We start from the raw sequence: 23,607 nt of genomic DNA, 5'->3' as shown, positions 1-23,607 counted from the left end.
TTGTTGCTCATTTACTACCTGTGAACTTTTTCTTAGTGTATCATTATTATAATTGACATTTTTATTTTCTTTATGGGTAATGCTGGTCCATAATGAGCCTTAAGACCCTGTCTGCTGCATTTGTCTTTTTCTACCCTATCTTTAAAGTGGTGAACTGCATCGCCTGGTGTTTTGGGTGTAAATCTGGTACAGATCAATCTGTCTGCCATACCAATATTAGGAAGGGCATCTGTTGCAGAGAACTATATCAAACCTGACTTTTTATTAACAGCATTGTCGTACAATATTCCCACTTAATGAGAAGGTGCCACAATCATCAGATGACCCAGCACATTCTAAAGATAAAACTTCTCAACTCCTATCATGCTATGAGGTAGGGTGCTGGCGTGCTGAATAGCAGTAGGGGTACCTGTTTATTAACCAGGACTCAACAGAATGTTTATGGTCCTGAAATCAATTTGCAGCACAGCTCAAGACCGTATATCTAAATTTGCAGTGATCCTCTTGAACAAGTGTATTTACTATAGGGCCCTCAACAACTTTGGATCATCAGTGATTGCTTACTGTGCAAATAATTTTACAGTAATCCAGTGACCTAAATTTACATTTGATTTATATAGCAGATGCTTTTATCCAAAGTGACACAATTGAGTTAGTAGAGCCAGTCAGTCTCTGGAGCAATTGGGGGGCCTTGTTCGGGGGCCCAATGGTTAAATTACTCTGCTAACACTGGGACTGGAACCAGTGACTCAAATCACTGGCACAACCCCCTACCCCACTATATCTGGAGTTTAAGACAGTGAGTCGGAAATGGGCTATGCACAAGGCCTAAATAGCTGCAGCAGCTGCAAAGAATTATACGAAGAAGGCAGTTGTTGCCTGTCAAGGCCATACTGTAGGACCAGCTAACAGACACTAGAAGGAAGCTTTCAAGCCAAAGAAGGAAGCCTTCGACGTAATGTTTACACTAGGGTCTCCTGAAACAGCTGAAAGGTGCAAACAAGCCAGAAAGGTGACAATAAAGACAAGGAGGGAGATTACTGAGTAGCCACAAACATGTTTTGGACAGGGGGAAGGAGGACATTAAGATCTGTATTCAGCAAGCCTATGAAAGTACTGGTTTGCTCTAGGAATATTGTTGAGCAGTGGATGGAACACTTTTAGGATCTCCTTAACCAACTGCATACAGTATGCCCTCTCACCAGGATGCAGTTCTGCGTTCTGCAGATCTATGTCACTGAAGTTGTTATGATGATACAAGGTGTCCATGATAGAAAGACTACAGGGATTAATGAAATCTGTTATGAGATAAGCACCCCTTAAATGTTGTGTTGAAGGTGAGTAAAATACCTATGTGAGGGTTTATGGGAATAAGCTGGCATAGTCTACATGTGTTTTGTGGACTTGGAGAAGGATTATGACTGTATGACCCTGTCGATGCTTTCAAAATATGGGGTACCAGAGCTGCTACTATTGATTGCTCTGTTGGTTCTGTTCTGGCAGACAGGCCATATGTCAAAAAAGATGTATGTCAGAATAGGATAATTGTACCTTTAGGTGTGAGAATTAGACTGGGAGATGTATCTGAGACTTGGATAGGGACAGTGTATATCCTTATGTTCCAAAAAGAATTACACACAATTAGTACTTTCCTATGGCAACTATTGTACAACGTGCAGCACACTAGGCAGCATTGCTCTGGCTGGCTGAAATTTATGTTACATACATACATGCGTTTATCCATTTATCTATCTATTCATTTAAAACTGTGTCATACGTGCGTGCTGGGCATTTGGATGTACAAGATATGAAGATACAGCAAGTGCATTCAGTTTGGGAGGGTAGAGGTGACATTCATGCTAATTGCAGATAGTGTTTGACTTTTGTCTGAAATGGGAGCTATCAGACAAGGCTCGTGGTTTACCAGTACGGCTGGACGATTTATCGATTTCAAATCGAAATCAAAATTTGAAACAACGCGATTAGCATATCGCAAAGGCTGCGATTTAGGATGTACATTATACAACACGTCCGACTGTTGTGAGAATAGTTTTACAAATTCATGCCGTGCTCCCTGTGTGACAGTCATTCTCACCAATCACAAGCGCTGTGCCTCTCGCGTGCCAGTCATGCTAACCAATCAGACGTGGCCCATGAAGACAAACAGCAAAAACGTGAAACCCAAGGAAAAAGTTGCATTCGCGATGCGCAAAAAATACTTATACCGCTACTGAGCTGTAAGTGAATTGCCTTCTTATGTTATGGTCCGAGGTTGTTTCAGAAAGGTCCTGTCAACAATAGAACCGGCGACCTCCTTTTAACCACCAGCAGCGACATACTGTATACTTCAGCGTATCATACCTATTTTGTTCTTGTTAATGGGCAATAGCATTAGCATACCGCTAACCCATCAAAACAACGAGACAGTCAGTAATTCTCACAGCAGCAGTGTCTGTCACCCCCAAAAAGCCGAAAAACCCATAATACAGTCTTGTTTATGTCATATGTTTTGTGCTTACTAATTTAAGTATTTCCAAAGATTAATCTTGTGAAATTAATCTTAATCCCACAGCAGCAATAAAATAAAAGCCTCACTTTAACATAAACACTAAAACAACATCGCTTTGATCGATATTTCAGTTGGGAATGGGCACGGGGTCTTATTATTTAGAAAAGATACAAAAAGAGACGCATATAATGTTTATTCATTCGTTTTATATTTGTCCGAATAACAAGGCAAAGGAATGATAAACCGCTTCAGTCGTTTAAATTTTCATTTTCATTTAAAATAAAATGCAGGGTGGTCAACTTTAGTCAGCTGTATGGAGTGAGATTTTCTGGTTTCTTCTGCAGACACATTTACATGTATGTAAAAGTTTTATTACCTTGTAAGTAGTTTGTAGGGTTTGCAAACTGCCCTAACGCTTTTGATGCAGCTAATTTTAAGTTCAGAATGGAATAATATAGATTTGCCGTAAGATTTCTTTACAACCCTGAACACTTACAATTTTTTTTCCACCTGAATTGATTTGTATAGAAAATAACCGTATACAGTTGTTAAAAAGCGGAAACTTCGACCAACGTGAACTCACCAATAAACTACTTCTATTTATTCGACATTTTATTAAATGCAGACTATGTTTAAAAATGTCCAGCTTTACGGTTTCAGGACAGAACTGCCTCTCTGTTATGAACATTACGGCTTTTTGGTTGAGAGTGTTAGATTCGCTGCTGTTATATTAACACTAATAACACATTAGCGCAAACAAAATTAGGGATGCATACGCCGAAGTAGTTCTTGCTTGTTCATTGGGGTGGGAAAAGGTGGTTCTAGTGTTGTTAGGGGGGTAATCAGCGTTACCTGGAAGATCGCTATTGTTTTTTTTTTTGCTGCAATTGTTTTCATTTTTATTCTAACTTAACGCACCACATCTTTAAATTCTCATCCTTGCATTAGAATATAGACCAGTTAAAATTTTGATGGTATATCATGTGGTAATGCTGCGTCATATGTTTTAAATTTACTACACACTGAATATTGAACTGAAGCTTGACATAAAAAATTACATCGCAAATCAAATCGCAATCACAATGTGTCAGAAAAATCGCGATTAGATATTTTCCCCAAATCGTTCAGCCCTATTACCAGTCAGTCTATATCCCTGTACTCAGGTCATGAGCAACGGATAATGACAGAAAAAATAAGGTCATGAATTAAAAGGACCGAAATTTGTTTTTTCCACAAGGTTCCCAGACTCTCCATGACTGGGTGAGGAGTTTTGAGAGACTTCAAAATCAAGCAGTTGGTCCTTCAGACTGAGTGGAGTACTCTGAGGTGATCTTGCCACCTGAAATAGATGTCACCTGGTCCGCTCAAAAGGGGGCTATTATATGCCATGAATAGGCATAACCTTGGTGTAATAATTTGTAAACACCTTTTTAAAAGTTACATTGTATCATCAGTTTAACAATCTGTAATAATTTTTGCCCCTACATTTGAAACCGCTACCCTTATTACACCCCCTTTGAAATCTCTCATTACATTCATTCATCAATCCCTCTTTCCATCCATCTTCAAATTGCCTATCCTGGTCCTCTTATCTCAATGGCCTGAAAATTAACTTTTAAATCAAAATAATCAATAACATTTGAGGCTTCTGCTATATCAGTCCAAATCGTGTGAATCTCTATAATGTCCATAAACCTTGACAAGCATACCTCAGCATCCAGTGTCATATGGAAAAACCGATAAATTAGCGATTTATTGTGGACTGTATTCCCACATTGGCCCAAAGGTGTTTCTGTAAACAAAAATTATACTAATGAGGTGATTATACATAACAAGAGTTAAAATTATCTGAAAATGAATGCTGTGAAACAAAAAAGTCAGAGAGACCAAAAACACAAGCCACATTAGAAAAATTATCCCTATAATTATCCTTCGTATTAGAGGTTACCTGCTGCAGGGTTTTCCGGTCCTTTAATTGAACAATACACACTGCTAAACGTCCTCTAAATATGTCTTCCAGTAACTACACTTATAACGAGCTTCTTTTTTACACAAATCAAGCTGCTGTGTCACACATCCCCTCTTCATTCCAATTAGTCTCTTGTTACACTGAAAGCCCTCATCACAGTGCTAATGCACTGAGGGATCCACCCATGTGACACTGGACATGCAAGTCAAGTCACTTTATTGTCACGTGACACGAATGAAATGAAATTGTAATTCTTTGCAGCTTCAGACCGGCAAAACAAGAACAGTGGAGCAATAAACAGTGTAATAAATAATGGGGGGATAATTTAAAAAATGAAAATAAATAGCAAACAATATACACCAATGATAAAACAATGACACGGTGCAAGTAAACAGCTGAAAAATGTGTTGCAGAGCCTGGTGGAGGTGGACAGAATGCTTTGGAACCTTTTTCCAGATGGAAGGGGGTGATCAAGCTGTTTGACAGGCGCCAAGGCTCACATGTGAGAGAGTGGGCACTGTGGCTGCAGGATTTGTTGTATATGTCCATGAGGCTGGGCAAAGAAGTTTCTATGATCTGTCTACACTATTTGCTGAGAAACTTCCACACTGTGGCTTTGCAATTCCCGTACCAGAAAGTGAGGCAGCTGGTTTGGATGCTGGCTATGGAACCTGAACCAGACGGTGATACAGCTGGTTTGGATGCTGGCTATGGAACCTGAACCAGACGGTGATACAGCTGGTTTGGATGCTGGCTATGGAACCTGAACCAGACGGTGATACAGCTGGTTTGGATGCTGGCTATGGAACCTGAACCAGACGGTGATACAGCTGGTTTGGATGCTGGCTATGGAACCTGAACCAGACGGTGATACAGCTGGTTTGGATGCTCCCTGTGGTTCCCATACCAGATGGTGATCCATCTGGTTAGGATGCTCTCTATGGTTCCTATACCAGCCGGGGATACAGCTGGTTTGGTTGCTGTCTGTGGTTCCCATACCAGACGGTGATGCAGCTGGTTAGGATGCTGTCTATGGTTCTCATATCAGGCAGTGATACAGCTGGTTAGGATTAACTCTGTGGTTCCCGTATCAGGTGGTCATACGGCTGGTTAGGATGCTGTCTATGGTCCCAGAGGAGGTCTTCTGGTGTGTGTACCCCGAGGAAATTGCCTTTCATCACTTCCACATCACAGCCAGTGAGGAGTGTACTATACTGGATTTCCTGAAGTAAAAATGTAAATTGTAGAACTGTTAGATAGATATTGGATGTTGTCAAGATGAATAATATTGAGCAGGTTAAATTTCTATTGTCATTATTTTTTTGCACCCTGGGTTTGTCATTTATATTATACACGTGTAGTATTTTGTGTGGAATTAAATTCACAATTGATAGTGCTTCCTTGATGCATTGAGATTTATTTTAAAAAATTTTAGGGTCACAACCCTGGACTATTTTTAACTGAGCCCAAAATCTCAGTTGGTTAATGGAGGACAGGTGGGAGTGATGAACAGTGTTTTCCCTTCCGGAGACCAGGGCTCACATTCATTAAAAACAACTGATTTGCTCAAAGCACCTGCAGGCAAGATCATAGCCAGAGCCTCTCCCTCTCCCCTTCCGACAGATAGAGAACAGGGCAGAAATGCAGAGGGTTGATGCAGTAATATACAATCAGTGGCTGCTTCCACTTAGTTAATGAGCCTTAATACAGCAACAACATCGAAAGAAATTTATATACAAAAGCCTCCTGATTCTCTCTTGCGGTCTGCTTATGCAGCGTACATGTATACTTTATATATCATACTTTAGTCAAACTCTGAAGCTTTATCCTCTTTGTGTGTAAGTCCCATTGTGCTAAATGTCATCTTATCACCCTGTAAATAAGTCAGACTGATGTTAGCAGGTTGTAGAAAGAGAAATGCCAGCACATGGTGCATGTGCACCTGTTCCTTAAGGCAATTCCATGAATAATGTGAGCTATACACTGTAATGAGTGCCTGCCTCCCAAAATACCTCCCCAAATGATGCAGCCGTTCCTTCATTTTTGCAAATGCACTTGTGCAGGTAAGGGCATGTTCTGAATGTGTCATTCTGCAGCTGATCTCAGAGATTTTCCACTGAGGGCTTATGGTAGATTTTTCCATGAAAAATGAGGCTGATTTGTCTTCATGTTCTCTTCCATCCTGATCTGTAATTAGTTGAATTTATGATTCTATTGTATATTTAAAACCAAGACCCATAATCAGTTGATATAAATGATAATTCATATACATTTCCCCTGGAAAATATGGACATTGGTAAATTAAATTTCTGTAATCCACACCATGAACTAATTAAATCTTTTTTGGAATGAAAAGTAAAATATGACATGTCACCCTGTTGACTTATATGTAAATTAGTGGACGTTGCACAATATTGAACTTTGGGCCCAGAATTCTGTCTTGAATACAGCGATTGTGATCCTAAACGCAGGACGGATCTGGGCAGCCAGCTGCTTCCCGTTGGTGCTGAGCAAAACACAGTGAAGAAAAAAAACCAGATGGCTGGTGTAACAGAATTCCAGGCTGTGTAAACTTGACCATGTGTGATTGATGAGCTAATCAGCTCCTCCACCTCTTTAAACTCGTCCCATTAACACGAATGGACAATTTGGGGCAAAGTTTTACAATGAATAACACAATGAGAACATGATACCCATCATGGATTTTTGTATGAGTGTGTCATCTGAGTCCTTCTTGTCAGTTATCCTTTCTGTTTTTCTCTTTGCTTATTAAGCTAGTTGCATTGGGGGGGGTGGGGGGGGGGGTTGGCCTGAACTATACAGCTATTATTTTCCCTTCCTGTCTCCTTTGCATAAATCCAAGATCTTGTGCCATTTTGGTTCTCTCCCTTGCCTGTCCCTGTTTTACCGTCAAAGTAGGTTTTTTAACGTAACACAATGGATCCCTGCCAGGTGGCTGATGGGCACACAATCAGTCTGTCAAGCCCGCTGCACATTCAGACCTTGGGTAGTCACTTACACATCCGACAGAGTAAAAGTTTAAATCTTCTGAACGCTGGTGGGAACCCAAGGTTGTCTTCACAGCAGACTGATGAATGGTCCATTATGTGTCATTCACAACCCAAAAAAGTGGTGCCTTTTCCATTTCCAAGCCGTATTTGGGAAGTCTTTTAGCAAAGGTTAAAGCAAGAAGCAGCCCCTCCCATAGGCTATTCATTTAGCTGGGAGCTGCACCATAATACCCTGCCGCTCTGCTGATGGATGGTGAGAAACAGAGAAGTTCCATTACAAAGATACTGATGATATTACCCTCTATTTTAGTTTGCTGTTAAACTGCTCAATATGCAACGTTGTTCCAACCCTTCTTTGTCTTAATTAGTACGACTCATTCTGCCTAATCTCATTCCTTCAGAAGCCGAGATGGATGCGGAAACAGATGGAATGGAAACGGAATAGAACAGCTGAATCCCTCAATCAAAATTCTGCATCAGGTCTGTTATTTCTGCCCTATATTTGTTTGATAATGTCATCTAGGGCCTTTGGAGGTAAATAAATCTGTTGGAAGGAAGAAACAGACATAATAAAAAGGTGTCTGACAGTTTATATACAAGACTACAAATGTATTATTGCAAACTACATGTCTCACATCTGCTGTGGAAAACAAAAGCTTAGTCACAACTTCCAGGTTTCTGTTAGCACATATAATTTTCAGTTCATTAGACCTGGTAATTATAAGCCAAATACATTTAAAATAAAGAGGGTAAGAGTAACAAGAAATATTTTGTTTAATTCATGGTTTCATCTCTTGTCATTAAATATACAACAGCATTTAATATGAAAGCCGTCCTGATTTTCTTCTCACAAAACTAAGTTATACAGTAGATTCTTAGCAGGGTTAGGTGGGTGGGCTGGCAGGAATTGCAACATCTCCTATGTATCAACCAGTGGGGTTTCAGTTTGTTTCCCTTGTTGTCTTTTTCCAAATTGACATTTAATCCTATAAGCATTTAATTGCTTTTTTATTATGTCAATCTTAATTACCATGTTTTGAAAGGTGCTGGGCAAAGCATTAGGGGTGTCGCCAGGGCTGTTTTAAGAAGCCCTCCCAAAGAAATGTACTCTAATTAGTTACATAGTTTCTTCTCATTAATTTTAATTTTAATTAAAATCAGATTACCTTAGTAGAGGTTTAGCCGCCAGCTGGGGTTTAAGCATGTTGGGTAGTGCACGGCATGAAAATAAGTTGAATTCAACTAAAATACAGCACCAATTTCACTTTTGTGACAATGCCACAAAAAAATCTGATTTATATTGGTCAGAGTGTGTAAGAATTTTTTCTTATAGTTTTCATCTGAAGTAAGCTGAGAAACACTCTAGAGTGCCATTCATGTTGTCTCATTCATCCTTCTGTCCTCTAAGGATGAGGAATTGATTGCCAAGGAGGTTTCTTAGTATCAAATATATGACTCAATTAGACCTCCAATATGCTAATGACTCAGGGGTAATATTAGGAAAATTTTATTGCAGTGGAGATTTCTTCAGTGTAATGTAATGAATATGAGAATATTATGTCTGATTCTTTCAGCAAGGAACACTGACTACATATTGAGAGACTGCTGATACAAATGAGGATTATAGCTGTGATACATGAGCTGTATTACTTTTTTAATACCTAGCTGTCATTTCCCTGACTGTTAGTGGTAGTGACAGGTCAGATAACTAGGGTTATAACATAGTGATCAATCCAGTCAGTACAGAGCACAAGACAGTACATCACAGGGTACAGACCAGTGTTGTTATTGTTAATGAAAAATAAAAGTATTATTTCATAAATTGAAATGAAATAGGATACAAAAATGAAAATGTACACCTAAATGAAAACTCTACATATACTTACAATACTAACTGAAATGAATAGGGATGTAACGATACCAAAAACTCACGGTATGATAATATCGCGATAAAAGGTTCACAATACGATAATTATCACAATATTAAAAAGAAATAACTCTTTTAATAATTAATAATCAACATGTTTATATCAAATTAATTCTTCCTTTTAACCTAAAGTGCTTCTGCTTTTCTTCATTAGTAAAATATCCAGCTATGACCTTAAGCCTTTGCCAGAACTTAGCAGTAATTGTCCTTTGCAATGAATGACTGAACAATGCATGTAATTATATAACAAAAACAAGCAGTTGGTAGTTCCTTTATAAAATATTCATTATTACTGCAGCAGCTGTATCCTTTAATCAAAACGCAATCTGCAATTCCAAAGTAGTGTTTTCTGCCATTTTTCTGCTGGGTCTGTTTTCACCGCGTGAAATATAGGCCACGCCCATACATACTAACACGCTAAATAATGTGTGAAAACAGTGCACATTTAATATACAGTTCAATTCAGTCCATCATATTCTAACTGCACACGTTGTAAGAAATTCAAAGTTCCCTCTACTCATCCTTCACAGTTGCTCCATAGGTCTAGCTCGCCATCCTGCTATGAGCTCCGTTCGGTAGGTCCTTGTTTAGCGAAGCACATGGAATATTCGTTCCAAATCTTCGGAAGTGTCAATGTACAGCAGAAAAAAAACTATTTATCATAGTTTAAAACATTTCTTCCATCTTCCTTTAGTTAATTAAAAAATCTTCTTACATCACATAAACTGTAAAATCAAGTTTAGCAAGTTTTCTTTTTTACCGTATTCTAAGTCCTATGGCAGCACCCGCTGCAGCCAGCCTCAACCGCCTCTGCAAAAAAACAGCCCGCCGCTCTCCACGTTACTTCGTGACATAACCTCACAATCTGCATACAATCGTCTTTTTTCTTAAAGAGATAAATTATCGTTTTGTTAATATACGGTTAATTTACTACTAAATAATGTGCATTGTGTATTCATGTAAGATTCTTGAAAGATCAGACACATAAAATCAGAGTTGTGGTACTGGAGTCCAGAGTTATTTGCCCATTTTTGTGTACAAATACAATAAGGAGTATCTGTGCAAGTAACCCAGTAAGAAGAAGCTTCATTGCAAAATGCAGATACTGCCAAGCATCAATGCCTGCTGGAACGACTTATGGAAAGAAAACAAAGTAAGGTAGATTGGCTAATGGGTAACACTTTACTTGAAGGGACACAAATACTTAATAGTAACTAAGTTACTACTGAACTACAAATCATGAACATATACAATCTTCTACTTAAGATGAAAGATGTGTCATGATTCATTAATGATGAACAAACATGACAGTATTTCACTTGTGTTATTCATTACCTGTTCCTTCAATAGTCCCTTCAGTAGTTCCTTCAGTATTTACAGAATTAGATATAGTAACAAGTATAGTAACTACTATATGTAACATAATGTATGATATCAGTGACAAAGTATCTGCCCTCTTCCTGATTCCCTATATTTTTTTCTTATTCATAACGCTTAATTGTTTCTGATGTCCTAAAAGATTTAGGATGATACAAAGGACAAACCGAGTAAACACAACATGGAAAATAGTATTTGTTTCGAGATATTATTAAAACTGCAAACACAAACACAGTAAGGGACAGTTGTGAATTGAAGGCAATGCATCTGTCGATGTATATGAATAACAAGACCTTTTGTCTATTTTTAAAAATAAATATGTAAAATAAATTTTATAATCAAAAATACAACACCATAACAATCACAATGAACGAAATCCTGTCTAAATTCTGCGTTTTCTACTGCCGAGTATGGTCGCATATCTTTAGTGAAAAACACCCCTAAATTTGTAGTTATTATTTTAGCCCGGTGCCTTAGATGCCAAATGTGAAAGAAAATTTTTAATCTGTTGTTTCCCCTTAGTGGAAGTTTAGCAGATTTAGAAAAAAAATTGCTGGTAAGTATCAATAGTTAAATGTTTTTAAAGAGCAGTTCTTATGTTAGAATCCCAGGTACCACTTATTTTATTTCATTTACCCTTTTAATCTTTTAGCTTGATATTTGCTTCATTTTATGTTGGAAATATAAGTTTTAGTGAAGGTAGGGAAGTGGTTCTGGTATTGTCTTGTTGGGGTACCATGACCCAGAGCAGGTGATGATAGCCACCTAGATGCAGTGCTAGAGCAAGTATCCTCTGATCAAGGTTGGAGGATATGGGAGGCAGGATGGTTCTGATGACTGGACTAGCTCTGGCACCATGAAAAGGCAACTAGTCGATTAACAGAAAATGAAAGAAAAATAATCATAGGTTACAGAAGAATTTATTTGTGGTAATCAAGGACTGGGGTTGGCGTTGGGCAGACATTGAGGAGACGCCTAGGTGTACACAGCTGACACCTAAGGAAGGGGAACCAATTAGAAAGGTCTATGTCGATTGGGGGTGTGTTAGGAGTATGTTATATTATTCGCGGGCTAACCAATGAAATGTGATTTCCTGTTTATCCATCCATCCATCCATCCATTCATCCATCCAATAATATAAAAATGATTTCCTGTTTAATCAAGGGATAATCAGGAAGCTATAAAGAGGAGTCACGTAAATCATCTTCAGAAAGACGCTATTCTCAGGATTGGGATAGACTCCTCCTTTGATCGATCAAAAGAAAGTAAGAGAAAACTGAAGATGCACTGGGGTGATTTTTTTTCCTTCCCGTCAGTGGCTTCTTGAAGCTCGGGTATGTTCAACTTCCACACCTGGGGAGACTAGGTTGCAGAGGCTGTTTTTGCTTTGCTCCAGTCATACACACTCCTGAATGATGTCATCTCAAATGAGTTAGCATATTGGATGTGTTTCCATGTTCAGTGTAACCGAGCTGCCAAAGTCTTACTCTTATCAAGGAAACTCTCTGCCCAGTGTTGGTGCAGTTTACAGGGAACCAAAATGTTCCCAAAATTCCAGTTATGACTCACTGTAACCAGTTTTACCCATAACCAACTCACAGTCAGAATTAGCGTACTGTTTTCCTTGTTTAATATCTACTTGTGAATTTAGGTTCTTCCCATGTCAATAAATGTATTTAAATGTAATTCTACAACTTTCAGTCTATCCCTAGAGATAAAATTTAACTCAAATTAATTTGAAACTTAAAGGTCCAGCTGCACCTGCACTTCTTGGATCAGCTGAAGAAGGTTAAGCTTTCACAGAAGTTGATGGTTGAGACCTACACAGCCATTATTGAATCAGTTATTACATCCTCCATTGCTGTCTGTTTTGGTTCTGCAACATCACATTCTAAACAGAGACTACAGCGAATTGTGTGATGTGCCGAAAAGATCATTGGCTGTCAGCTTCCCCCGCTTAAAGACCTGCACTCTGCAAGGATGAAGAACAGAGTTCAGATAATAATGTTTGGCCCCTCATACCCTGGTCACTTCCTCTTCCAACATCTCCCCTCTCGGATAAAGCAGGGAGTAAGGGCCTAAGCATAAGGACCAAGCCCTTCCTGAGCAAGATATTGCCCTTCTCAGGACATTGCCCTTTTCAGGACATTGCCCTCCTCAGGACATTGCCCTCCTAAACTGCATTTAAAATGAAAAATAAAAATAATATAAAAATGAAACCTAAATAAAGAAAGAAAACAAAACTGTAATAACACTGGCAGAGGCGATCCTAGAGACACCGGGGGCCCCAGGCAAAAAACTCCAGGGGGCCCCCCAACACACCCACCCAACGTGGTAAAATTTATGACCATAATTGTAGCGTGAATTCTAAATTAATAATATCTACAAAGAGAGTTTAATAAACACAATTCCTTTATTTTAACTTTACTGTGAAAAACACAATACAGAAATAGAGCAGATTTGTCATTGCAATGCAAATACTATGTAATCGGCCCAGTTTGGGGGGGGGGGGGGGGGAATTGCCTGCCTTGCCTGTCCTGTCCCTACACCTCTGAACACTGGCACACACACACTCGCTCTATGGACAGTTTACAGGGCCTAGGTGCATGTCTTTAGATTGTGGGAGGAAAAATCCACACACACAAAGCAGGGGGCAGAATTCAAACTCTCACCATAATAATTTTTATCCATCCTGTTAGACTTATTGTTAGATCACTTTAAAAGTATTATTGGCTACATTGCCTAGACATTTTTACTCTATTCCGTTAAGTTTTCAGCTGAGATTATGCATCTGTTTCCAAAATTGCAAATGCTGGCCTCAGTCAGACACCTTATCCACTGTACTACCTGCTACCTAAAGATCCTTTTTAAAAATAATATCATTACATTCCCTAGAAGTTTTCAAATGACTTTGAATAAACTGAAAAAAACTAACATTACTTTGTTTGCATATCTAAAATTAAGTCTGCTAAATGGGACGATTTTTTTTTTGTCTCGAAAAGCAATTATTCTTCTTCAGCTGTTCATCCGAAGGTTCTTCAGCTGTTTGATTATGACATTCAGTTGCCACCATTAGCAATCAGGGTCTCAGTGAGAAAACCGGGGGGCGGTTTGGCTGAACTTATAGACATTTTTGTCAAAATGATTTTCTGGGGTACTTCAGAAATGAATTCTTGAAAGAAACAATAAAGCCTTAATCTGTGTCAGTGTTTTCGCTTCTTTATAGATTCTAGTCATTTTAATCAGCTGTCTGCTCTGCTTTTGTCCCATCATTCAAAGTTTGGGATATTTGACTTCTCCTTGTGTGTCCCTTGAAGTACTTATCTTTCATTAAGTCTCTTAACCTTAGCCATGTTGCCATGACCCATCACTGGTTCTCAATGGAAAACCCATCACTGGCCCCAGTGTATAATTTTAACTGCTATGAACTTGTGTTAGTCTTACTAGGTGTCTTACCTTAGGTTATCCAGCAAGCTAAATGCCTGATTCAATAAAAACCAAAGATGACGATTTGCTGTGGGGCAATTCACTGAACAAGAACGTGAAAAACTATTGCTGATGACCACCTTTGAATAAAGGATGGCACTGATCAAAATACGTATATTGCGTTGGCTAGAGACCACAATGGTGATTCATGTCTTGTTAATGTCCTACTTATATGGTTGATCTTTGCAATACCATTAACCATCAGTAGATGTCTCCATTACCATAACCTCAATAGAGAACAGAACTATTTTAGGCAAGGTAGCTGTTAGGTAATTAGTAACATAATAGACCCCCAGGACTAGTTAATCTCTCTCACATTCAAAGCATAGATCCTTCTGTGACAGGAAAAATACAGACTTGGTTAGGACTGGATATCAGCAAGTGAATTCACTGCATCCTGTCATTGTAGAGAGATTACAGTTAATGTGGAGAGATTACAGTTAATGGAGCCCCTCAGGCTTAGTAATGATTATTCTGATGATTAGCATTTATAATATTGTTTCTCATCCAAGCTACAAATAAGGAGTATGTGCCTTTCCTCAAAGAATTTCACTGACGGGCATCTGCCCATTTTGAAATATATGCAGCGCTTAAATAAGCAATAAGGCTTGAAACTCATAAAGTACTGAAACATGCAGCCATAGCTATTAACATAGTTTATACTTCATTTGATTTAAGAAGTTAATCGCTCATGTTTATTCCCAGCCTAGCACCTCATTTCAGGACATCCGCACGTAGCCTTGTCCTTATACTGCTGAGGGATATGGTGGCAGCAGTTGCTCCCATATACTGGTACACAGCTGCTGTTTTGCATAAACATCTAATTTCTAAGTTAGCTGCAAGCGCGGCACTACATTAGAAGACCGGATTTAGAGATTGTAATCAATATCACACTGGAGTTTGTGGCCTTCGTCATTGCACAAACCAGGGCTGGTCCAGTTTCACTGAGAAAATACACCTCTGATAGGATAGAATACAAGTTGCAATAGACTATAATTATAGAACCAAACCTCATTTATTTGCACTTAGCTGCCAAACTTGAGTAACCCTCATTGGAAGAAACCTAGCAACCAATCACATTCCTGCATAATTCCAGCTCTGCTGGAGTAGGCAGTGACCTAACATGACCAGTAATGCTGGACAAATTTGTGATGTTTAATGAGGACAAATGCACCCATAGAGAAAATTTCTCATGAAAGACTGTCTTGTTCCTTATGTTCAGCCTCAGTTGTGCCAATGTAAACTACAGTTTGCCAGTTACATCTGGGATCTTGTGCTTTTAGAAGCCTCCCTAATGATGAACAAATTCACTACAAATTATTGAATCACTGCAAAGTCATTGAGGTCAAGGGCTGCAGTGGAAGCCTTGGAATTGCAGAAGCGACAAACCCACAAGGCCACACCGAAAGAGTACTTTTTGAGAGTATCTAAGCTGAAGTATTTGAGAGTAAATACTTCTTCCATGTTTTTCAGCTTAAAGCCATACCACTGAAATACAATGACCTAAATTCTTTTCTTATTTCCCAAATAATTTCAGGTGAAAAATGAACTCTACTGCCAGTCATGAGTGCAGCAGCTTTCCTAAGTTCAAAACTTGATTTACACTGGAAAAATTTATCCAAGAAGTTGTTAAGAAAATGCCCATCATCTGAAAATGGAACATTAGCTGAGGATATAACCATATACTACCAAGCACCAAAATACAGTACTTACTATGGACATGTGCCCCAAAATTGATCTGCTGTGCCCCAGTAAAATCTTGCGTTCAAGTTTTCACAAGCTACTATATTTCGCAGTGTATTAATTTAGATTGATAATGATGGGGAAAAACTGGGAGGTGCAGTGATGCATTGGTGAGCACTGTTACCTCTCACCTCTGGGACCGAGATTCGCCACTGTAGAGTTTGAATGTGCTCCCTGTGTCGTGGGGTTTCCTCCAGGTTCTCTGGTTTCCCCCCACAGTCCAAAAACATGCTACGGTGAATTGGAGATATCAAACTGCCTGCAGGTGTGTGAGTGTGCCCTGTGATAGCTTGGTGCCACATCCTGGGTTGTTCCCTGCCTGTAGATTCCAGGATAGGCTCTGGACCCATGTGAACCTGAATAAAACAAGTGGTTACTGAAAATGGATGGATGGAAAAAGAATGGATTTATATGGTACTGGTTCTCAATGGAAAAGTACTGAAAATAAGGAACCAAAAGTACGGTACTTGGTGCAGTGAAAAAGTGTCCCAATTCCACAACTGAGTGTGAAACTATAGCCAAAGCACTGACAGTTCAGTTCATCCTAAGCAAATGGCACTGATGTCCTCTCAGCTATCACCAGACACTGTAGGCCTAACTGTGAGTGACCGGTTAGCTAACGGTAGAACTAAAGTCCCTATAAGATAGATTAATTTAGATTAATAGTTTGCAAACCCTATGGACTATTTTCAAGGTCATAAAACTGTTACATATATGTAAATGCATGTGTATGTGAGTGCAGATTTGTTTCAAATTGAAAATCGTACACCAGCCAGCTGACTAAAGTTGTCACCTGTGTGAGTTGGCTCTTTGAATTTGTAAAACATAGAGAAACGGACACAAACATCACTGCTGTGGTACTTGTGCAGAGTACGCAGTCACAGTGGATACGCGCTTGTGCGGAGAAGTATGAACCAGCCTTAAGCCTGAATCTTGCACATCCACTGGGAGACTATTCCACAGCTGCGGAGCTCTGTAAGAGAACGCTCTGTAGTCTGCTGTGGCTCTTTCTACTCTACGTTCTAATAGATATCCTGCTCCTTGAGATTGAAGCAGGCAAGTAGGGTTGTAAGAGACCAGTAGATCTCAAGAATATTCTGGTGCAGGGCCATTCCGTGCTTTGTAAGTTCATAGCAGTATTTTGTAGTCAATCCGAGACTTTACTAGAAGCCAGTGAAGGGAGCTTAGAACAGGCTAATATGATCAATTTTTTGTATGAGCTTTAAGGATCCAGACAGACAACCAGAAACGAGGGCATTACAGTAGTCCAATCTGGAAGTAATAAAGGCATGGGTTAGTTTTTCTGCATCATGGAAGAAGAGCATCTTCCAAAGCTTGGCTATGTTCTATAGATGGTAGTTCTAGTAATACTTCTTATGTGAGCACTGAAACATATATCTGAATCAACCAAGGCCTTTAAACCCCAGTTGCTCCAGCAATTGTCGGACCTTGCTTTATCAAAAAAAGTATGTTGCTTTGGATAAAAGTATCTGCTAAATAAGACGAATGTGCTGTCTTTTCTTTGATACCCTTTTCACTTCCGCTTTCTCTCTTCAGTGGTTTCGGGCTTATCGTCAGGCTTGTTTATATTGAATTTGGTGGTGGCCTCTTGCTGTGATTTTATATTACCTCTGTGTCCTTCTGCCTAGACGGGGCTATGCTGTTAAGCTGCAGTAATCGCAAGTCTCTGATCCATGGCAATGGCACAGTGTTCTGTTGTAATAATCTCTAGTGGCTAATTGTGTAAATGGTACGTTTTTAAGTGAACATACTGGATGCTTAAAAACTACTTATTCCACTGTTAAATTATAGTATTACTTACAGAAAATGCCAAAAAATATTGTTCAAGGTTAAAGCCTGCAATATCATCCACTGCGCTTTCTCCGTGGGTTATTAAAATGGATGGGCACCCTACAGTGTTGTTTACTCGCAATGATTTTTTTTATTGGTTGTTAAAAATAAAAACAGACCGGAAAAAAACATTTTAGAGAAGGATATGAATCACAGATTAATAGTACAGAAAAGGACATGGCTTTTGAGACAGAAGGGGAAAGTATCAGACTGTAGTAAAGGCAACTGGCCAACAGCAGTCGAACCTGGAACCTGGACATACTTTTCAAGGCTCTTATTTTGAAGGGGGTGGAAAATTTCCAGATGATTGATAATTGTCCAGTACAAGTAGAGGTTACCCCTGCAATAGAGTAGATGGGCAGGGATGGTGACATTCTACAAGAAAAACTAGCTGTCTGAAGCAGCAGCAACTGCAAAGAGTTTATTGCAGTACTGTGAAAGAGGCCTTTTTGGGGGAAACAGTGTCTCTCCAACCATATTTGCAGTGTCTGAATTTTCCCAATCTGGCACCCTCCACTAACCGCTCCAGGGAGTGCAGCTGTCATTTTCCTTCCAGCCCCGGTGCCCATAGGTATGTGATTGTGTTCAGTAGCTCAGGAAACAGGCAGGTAGCCACTAAGCCTCTGGACAGCAATCAGTGATTCCCTGCCTACACCAGTAACGTCAGCAGGAAGCAGAACAGCAGACCATCCGTCCAGTCACTGTAAGCCTCCCCATGGTTAAGACGCCATGCTGGGCGGCTGGGTGCGTATGACTCGTCAGCTATGCTAATGGCCAGATTACACAACAGCTCCGCACTGTCCACGAGTGTGATCAGTGGTCGCATTAATTTAGGATATATTTAAGGTACTTTTTTTATCTCTAAGATGACCTTTAATAATGACAACAAACAGGCCCACCGCATATAATTCCCAGTCTGAGGCACAATTACTTCAGCTGGGCCCGTATGATGTGTCTAACCGCTCCCACTTGGGCCCAAGATGCGTGCCTGACAACAAAGGAGTATTGGGGGAGAAAGCATTGTCCTATGGCCCTAGGAGAGTACCCCCCCCCCCCCCCCCCCGGTCCTCAGGGACCCATAGAAGGTCCATGTTTTTGCTCCTTCCCAGCTCCCTACCAGACAGCCCAGAAAAACGTGCACTGTCTGCGTGTCCCAGAGGATCGGACTGGGAAACATTGCCCTAGCACAAGGTCAATCTCAGTTTGAGATTTCTTGTTGAGGTTTAAAAACCACTTGCCTTTGGAATAAGTTATTCATCAACTACTGCTGCGGTTATTCAATTTTGACAGTAGATCAAATTAAATTATAAGACAATATGTATGTGTGCATTGTTTTTAAGATATATTTTTATCATTTTTAACTGAGGCTGTGAATCATGGCTTTTATGAATACTGTACAGTTATTGCAGTTTTCTTTCTCCCTAACGTGCTTAAAATAACTACCATTTTACAGGGAGGATGATGCACTGCAAGCAAATACAAGTTAAATTATAACTATGAATTGTGAATTATTGTTATGGATGGCATACAGCCATCTGGTATCCTCCTTTCTTAATATAACAGGACCAACATTAACCCTGTGCCTAGTGTGTGTGTAGCAGACGAATAGTAATAAAATCAGGTGTCACCAATATGAATGAAGCTGATTACATGTACCAGGAGTCTGTAGAGAGATATGAAGTAAGGATCTCTCTCTCTCTCGCTCTCTCTCTCTCTCTCTCTCTCCAGCACTGCCAAAAGCGAAGAATTTAATTCCATATGTGAATGAAATAGCACAAAATATGCTGCAGAATGAAACCATGGACCTTAGATTTCACACATGTCCATTCTGGCATTTATCAGCGTGACAGGCAGCCCAGCACGCTGTCATGTTAACGTGGGTCACCGGCATAACCACGTTTGGTGTGTCGCTGGCATGAGAGATCGAAACGACTGGGGTAGATTTCCCGCGCAGGCTGTCTGAATGATTTTGCCGTGGTGGAAATCAGCCAGTGGCTCTGCTTCATTTTTTTTGTTTTGGCTCAAGTGCTATTTAAGTAATGGAGTTTGGTCACAGTTATGACAGTTTGCTGACAGATTCTTTAGTGCCGTTACGGCCGAAGCATCTCTGGTACTGAAAGGCCACTGAAGGATGGCTCCATGTGAACAGAGGTGGAAGTTAAAATGCTAATCAGCTCAGGGGATGTACAGTATGTTTGTTCAGTGCGACGGTGAGGCTGCGGTTGAGACTGAGGATCCGGTTTATTTTGGGCCATCTAAGTGTGAATAGTTACACACGATACTTAAGCAACAAGCGAAAAAAAAACATAGTTTTGGATTTCACTGGGTAGACCCGAAGCGTGCCTGATGCAGACTGCAAATAATTGTCACGATAAGCTGCATGCACACTGAGGAGCTGACAGAATGACGATGGGAAATAGTTCTAATTAATAACCTCCTGACATTCATAAAAATAAAAAGGAAAGGCTGCTCAACACTCACAGCAGGTGGCTTCCAGAAGGGAGGCAGCCAGAGCCTTTGGACTGGGGCAAAATGTTTTTGTGTTTGCCTGCTTTGGAGTAATTAGGATCGCAGCTGTGCAGCACAGCTCTTGCAGACTGACTCACGGCAGAGCAGGCTTGCTGATATTACAGCTGCTGCGGAAACACCTGTAAATGAGATCCAGTTTTGAAACTACAACTGCTAGAACTGGCAAAGAGACTAGACCACAGCTGCTTTTGTTCCGAATCGTCCTGCTGGATATTACAATGCATTATTTAGTCACTTAGCGTCTGTTTCTGTCCCAAGTAATGAGCACACAGTTTTTACAATTTACCCATTCAAACATCTGTATATTTAATGAAACATTTCTAATACAATCTCTCTTTTCTCAATTGCATAATGAATGCTAATTCCTAACCTCAGATTTGAACATGTTGCCAAATCTAGAGCAGAACCGCACATCTTAAATAGTATGTAAATGTTTCAATGGCTACAGTATTCCTCATTCAGGTCCCTGTGAAATCTTAGCTCTCCCACTGGGTAAGGGAATGAGAGAGAGGGAATGTTCTAATCAGAGCTTATTTGGAGAGCAGATCCAGACACTACTGCCTGCTGTGTCCTTTCCCCTGCTTAGTACAGATTAACCACCCTTATTCAGGTGAATGATCGAATCTGGTGTCGGTGCCCACCGGACCCCACTGCCCCCATGGCGTCAGGCCCGCTTAGGTGTCGGGCCCGCTAATGCTACCCACACTCCATAGTATGCCTTTTCAATACCACATCCTTTAGCTCAGGGGTCTCCAACTCCGGTCCTGGAGAGCTACTGTCCAATAGGTTTTCTATCCTACCCGGTTTCTGATGAGTCACACCTGTTCTCAGGTAAATACCAGGAGCAGGTGTGGCTCATCAGAAGGCAAGTAGGACAGAAAACCTACTGGACGGTAGCTCTCCAGGACCGGAGTTGAAGACCCCTGCTTTAGCTAATCTAGCAATGCAATGGCCTCAGTTCACTCCACTTCTGAATCTTTGAGGTCTGTTATTGCACCTTATGGGGCAGACGGCAAGCAGCTAGCTTTGTATACATGTTACTCGGAGACAATTTGCTCCAAAGCTGCTGCTATTCTGACAAATTTTATTCTCCCATGCATATATCATTTCAGAAACCTCACACACTGAAATAAATAGCTGAAATGTCTAAGCTTAATTTTTTAGAATCATTTACATAGCTTGTGGAGGGTGACAGCGTTTAAAACACATCATCAAACACACATGCACTCCCAGCTTCTCCCAGTGCCATGCAGATTTCCTCCAGAAACTCCACTTTGATTGTGGGTGTGTGTATGTGCCCCGTGGTGGGCTGGCATTTCATCACAGCAGTTCTTCAGCCTTGGGCCTTGTGCAGCCCTGGTTTGGCTCCAGGCCTCCCAGCAACCTGACTAGGATAATTAAGTAGGGGGTGGGTGGATGGTTGGTTCGCCACCTTCCCCCACAGGTTCAGTGACCTTTAGTCTGCCGATTTCAGGGCTCACCAGCTGTGTCGCTATATCCACTCTTCAGTTTGTTTTGCAGTGCATTTGGGGTCTTTATGATCTTGAGATCAGTAGAAACCACAGGATACATTGGGTATATTGGCTACACATTTCTCATTGTAGCTATATAACATTTTAGAGCAATTAGGTGACTGAGATGTCAATGTTAAATTAATTAATCTGGTGTTTACATCTTTTGTCCACCTACTTTGTTTATTTTACTTAATGATCCGGGTTATTTCTCCTTGGCAGAGTGAGATTCTGTTGGTTACATCCATGGTGAACAGAGGCAGATGTATTGGCCCCTGGGCTACATAAGCTGTCAGTCGTTGTTGCCAATGATAAAAACATGAGGGTGCAGGGTGGTCCCCGTCGATTCGGGGCAAATCGCGTCCCATGTTGGTTCAATACACGACACGGCATTTTATTTTTCAATACAGGGCAATCCGATAAAATACGGGACAGTCATGTAAAATGTGAGACAAATAGCAACACTAGGATTAAAATTATATTACATAAGGTTAGTTGAGGACCCTTTTTGATGCAGGCCCCTGGGTTTCAGCCTGGGTGAGCCCATACATTAATGAACCCCTGATGGTGAGTCACTTTCTTGGTAACTTCTACATTGCTCTTCTATAAGTGCCAGGTAAAGCCATTCCTGTGTGGTCCTCCATAATCTGAAGATCCTTTAATAGAGAGAGGTCACCAGTTCTTTGCTAGCTTTCTTAATTTTGGACTCTGCACCCATAAGTTTGAGGGCAAGGGTCACATACAGATCAAAATGTATTTTCCGCTGTTTGGGTAGAGAATACAACTAATGGCTAGCCAGCTGGCTTATAACTAACAATTAATTCTGGCTCCTATGTCAGCAGAGATTACCTTCCATGTTTCACACAGGGACTGAGAGAGGGTCTTGCACTCAGCTGTTTCCATGCGGTCTATAATGAGAGAGTAGAAATTGAGAGGGGCACAAATCAAGCATCTCATACTTGCTGAAGTCCCTGAGACTAGCTGTAGATTCTAATTACCCCCATACGCCCCCTCCTCTTGCTAGCTGTGACATGTGCACTGGCCAAAAGAGGCAGCTCCTCCAAGCGCGGCAGAAGCTGCCCCCATCAGCCACCATTTTCTTGTTCCCTGGAAGCTCAGCCTCGTCTCAGAAGTCCCAGTGGGACTCTGTCCATAATAATTGCCTGGGGAGGGGTGACATACAAAGACACTTCTTACATTCACTCTGGGAGCCCCAGGACAACAGTCTCGTACTGGGATACAGCCGTCAGTGGCTGTCAGCTTGAACACCAAGGAGACTGTCCCCAGGCACCACATGTAACTATGAAGGGCATTGGCGTATTTTTTTTGTCATTGTGGAGCTCATAGAGACTTTATATTCCCAGAATAATCCTTTGAATAACTTCCTATTTGAATTAATATCTGTTGATTAATTACCATTAAGCTATAGTAAAAAGAGATCCACATTTCAGCAATTTATAGTGGCTGGGATTTTTCGGGAATGTTTACTTCAAAATATGAAAATATTTAGATTTTTTATTTACTTATTTGACAAAAGCTTTTATCCATGATGACATGCAACTTAGATAGCAGGGTCGGGCAGTCCCTGGAGCAAAGAGGATGAAGAGCCTTGCTGAAGGGCCCAACGGCAACATCACTCTGTCAACTAAATGATTTGAACCGGTGACCTTCCATTCATGGGCATAGGTTCATAA

At 40.4% G+C, this 23,607-nt stretch overlaps 1 protein-coding gene across 8 annotated transcripts in view; it reads left to right on the top strand.

The window, feature by feature from the left end:
* LOC111855149 (disks large-associated protein 4-like) overlaps positions 1-23,607 on the top strand; it is a 195,628-nt gene that overhangs the window by 84,603 nt on the left and 87,418 nt on the right. For 5 of the 8 annotated variants that reach the window (XM_023833873.2, XM_023833872.2, XM_023833866.2 and 2 more), the window contains exon 2: positions 7,891-7,969. The gene's annotated coding sequence lies outside the window, so the exon portion shown is untranslated. Of the gene's footprint in view, positions 1-2,150; positions 2,238-3,746; positions 3,836-7,890; positions 7,970-23,607 lie in introns of those variants that run through there. The other 3 variants (XM_023833874.2, XM_023833868.2, XM_023833870.2) reach the window with 2 other exon arrangements.

This window comes from Paramormyrops kingsleyae, chromosome 6 (genome assembly GCF_048594095.1).
Source record: "Paramormyrops kingsleyae isolate MSU_618 chromosome 6, PKINGS_0.4, whole genome shotgun sequence".
NCBI classification, from domain to species: domain Eukaryota; kingdom Metazoa; phylum Chordata; class Actinopteri; order Osteoglossiformes; family Mormyridae; genus Paramormyrops; species Paramormyrops kingsleyae.
Note: the sequence above shows the minus strand (reverse complement) of the source record. Positions and strands in the feature narration are given on the sequence as shown.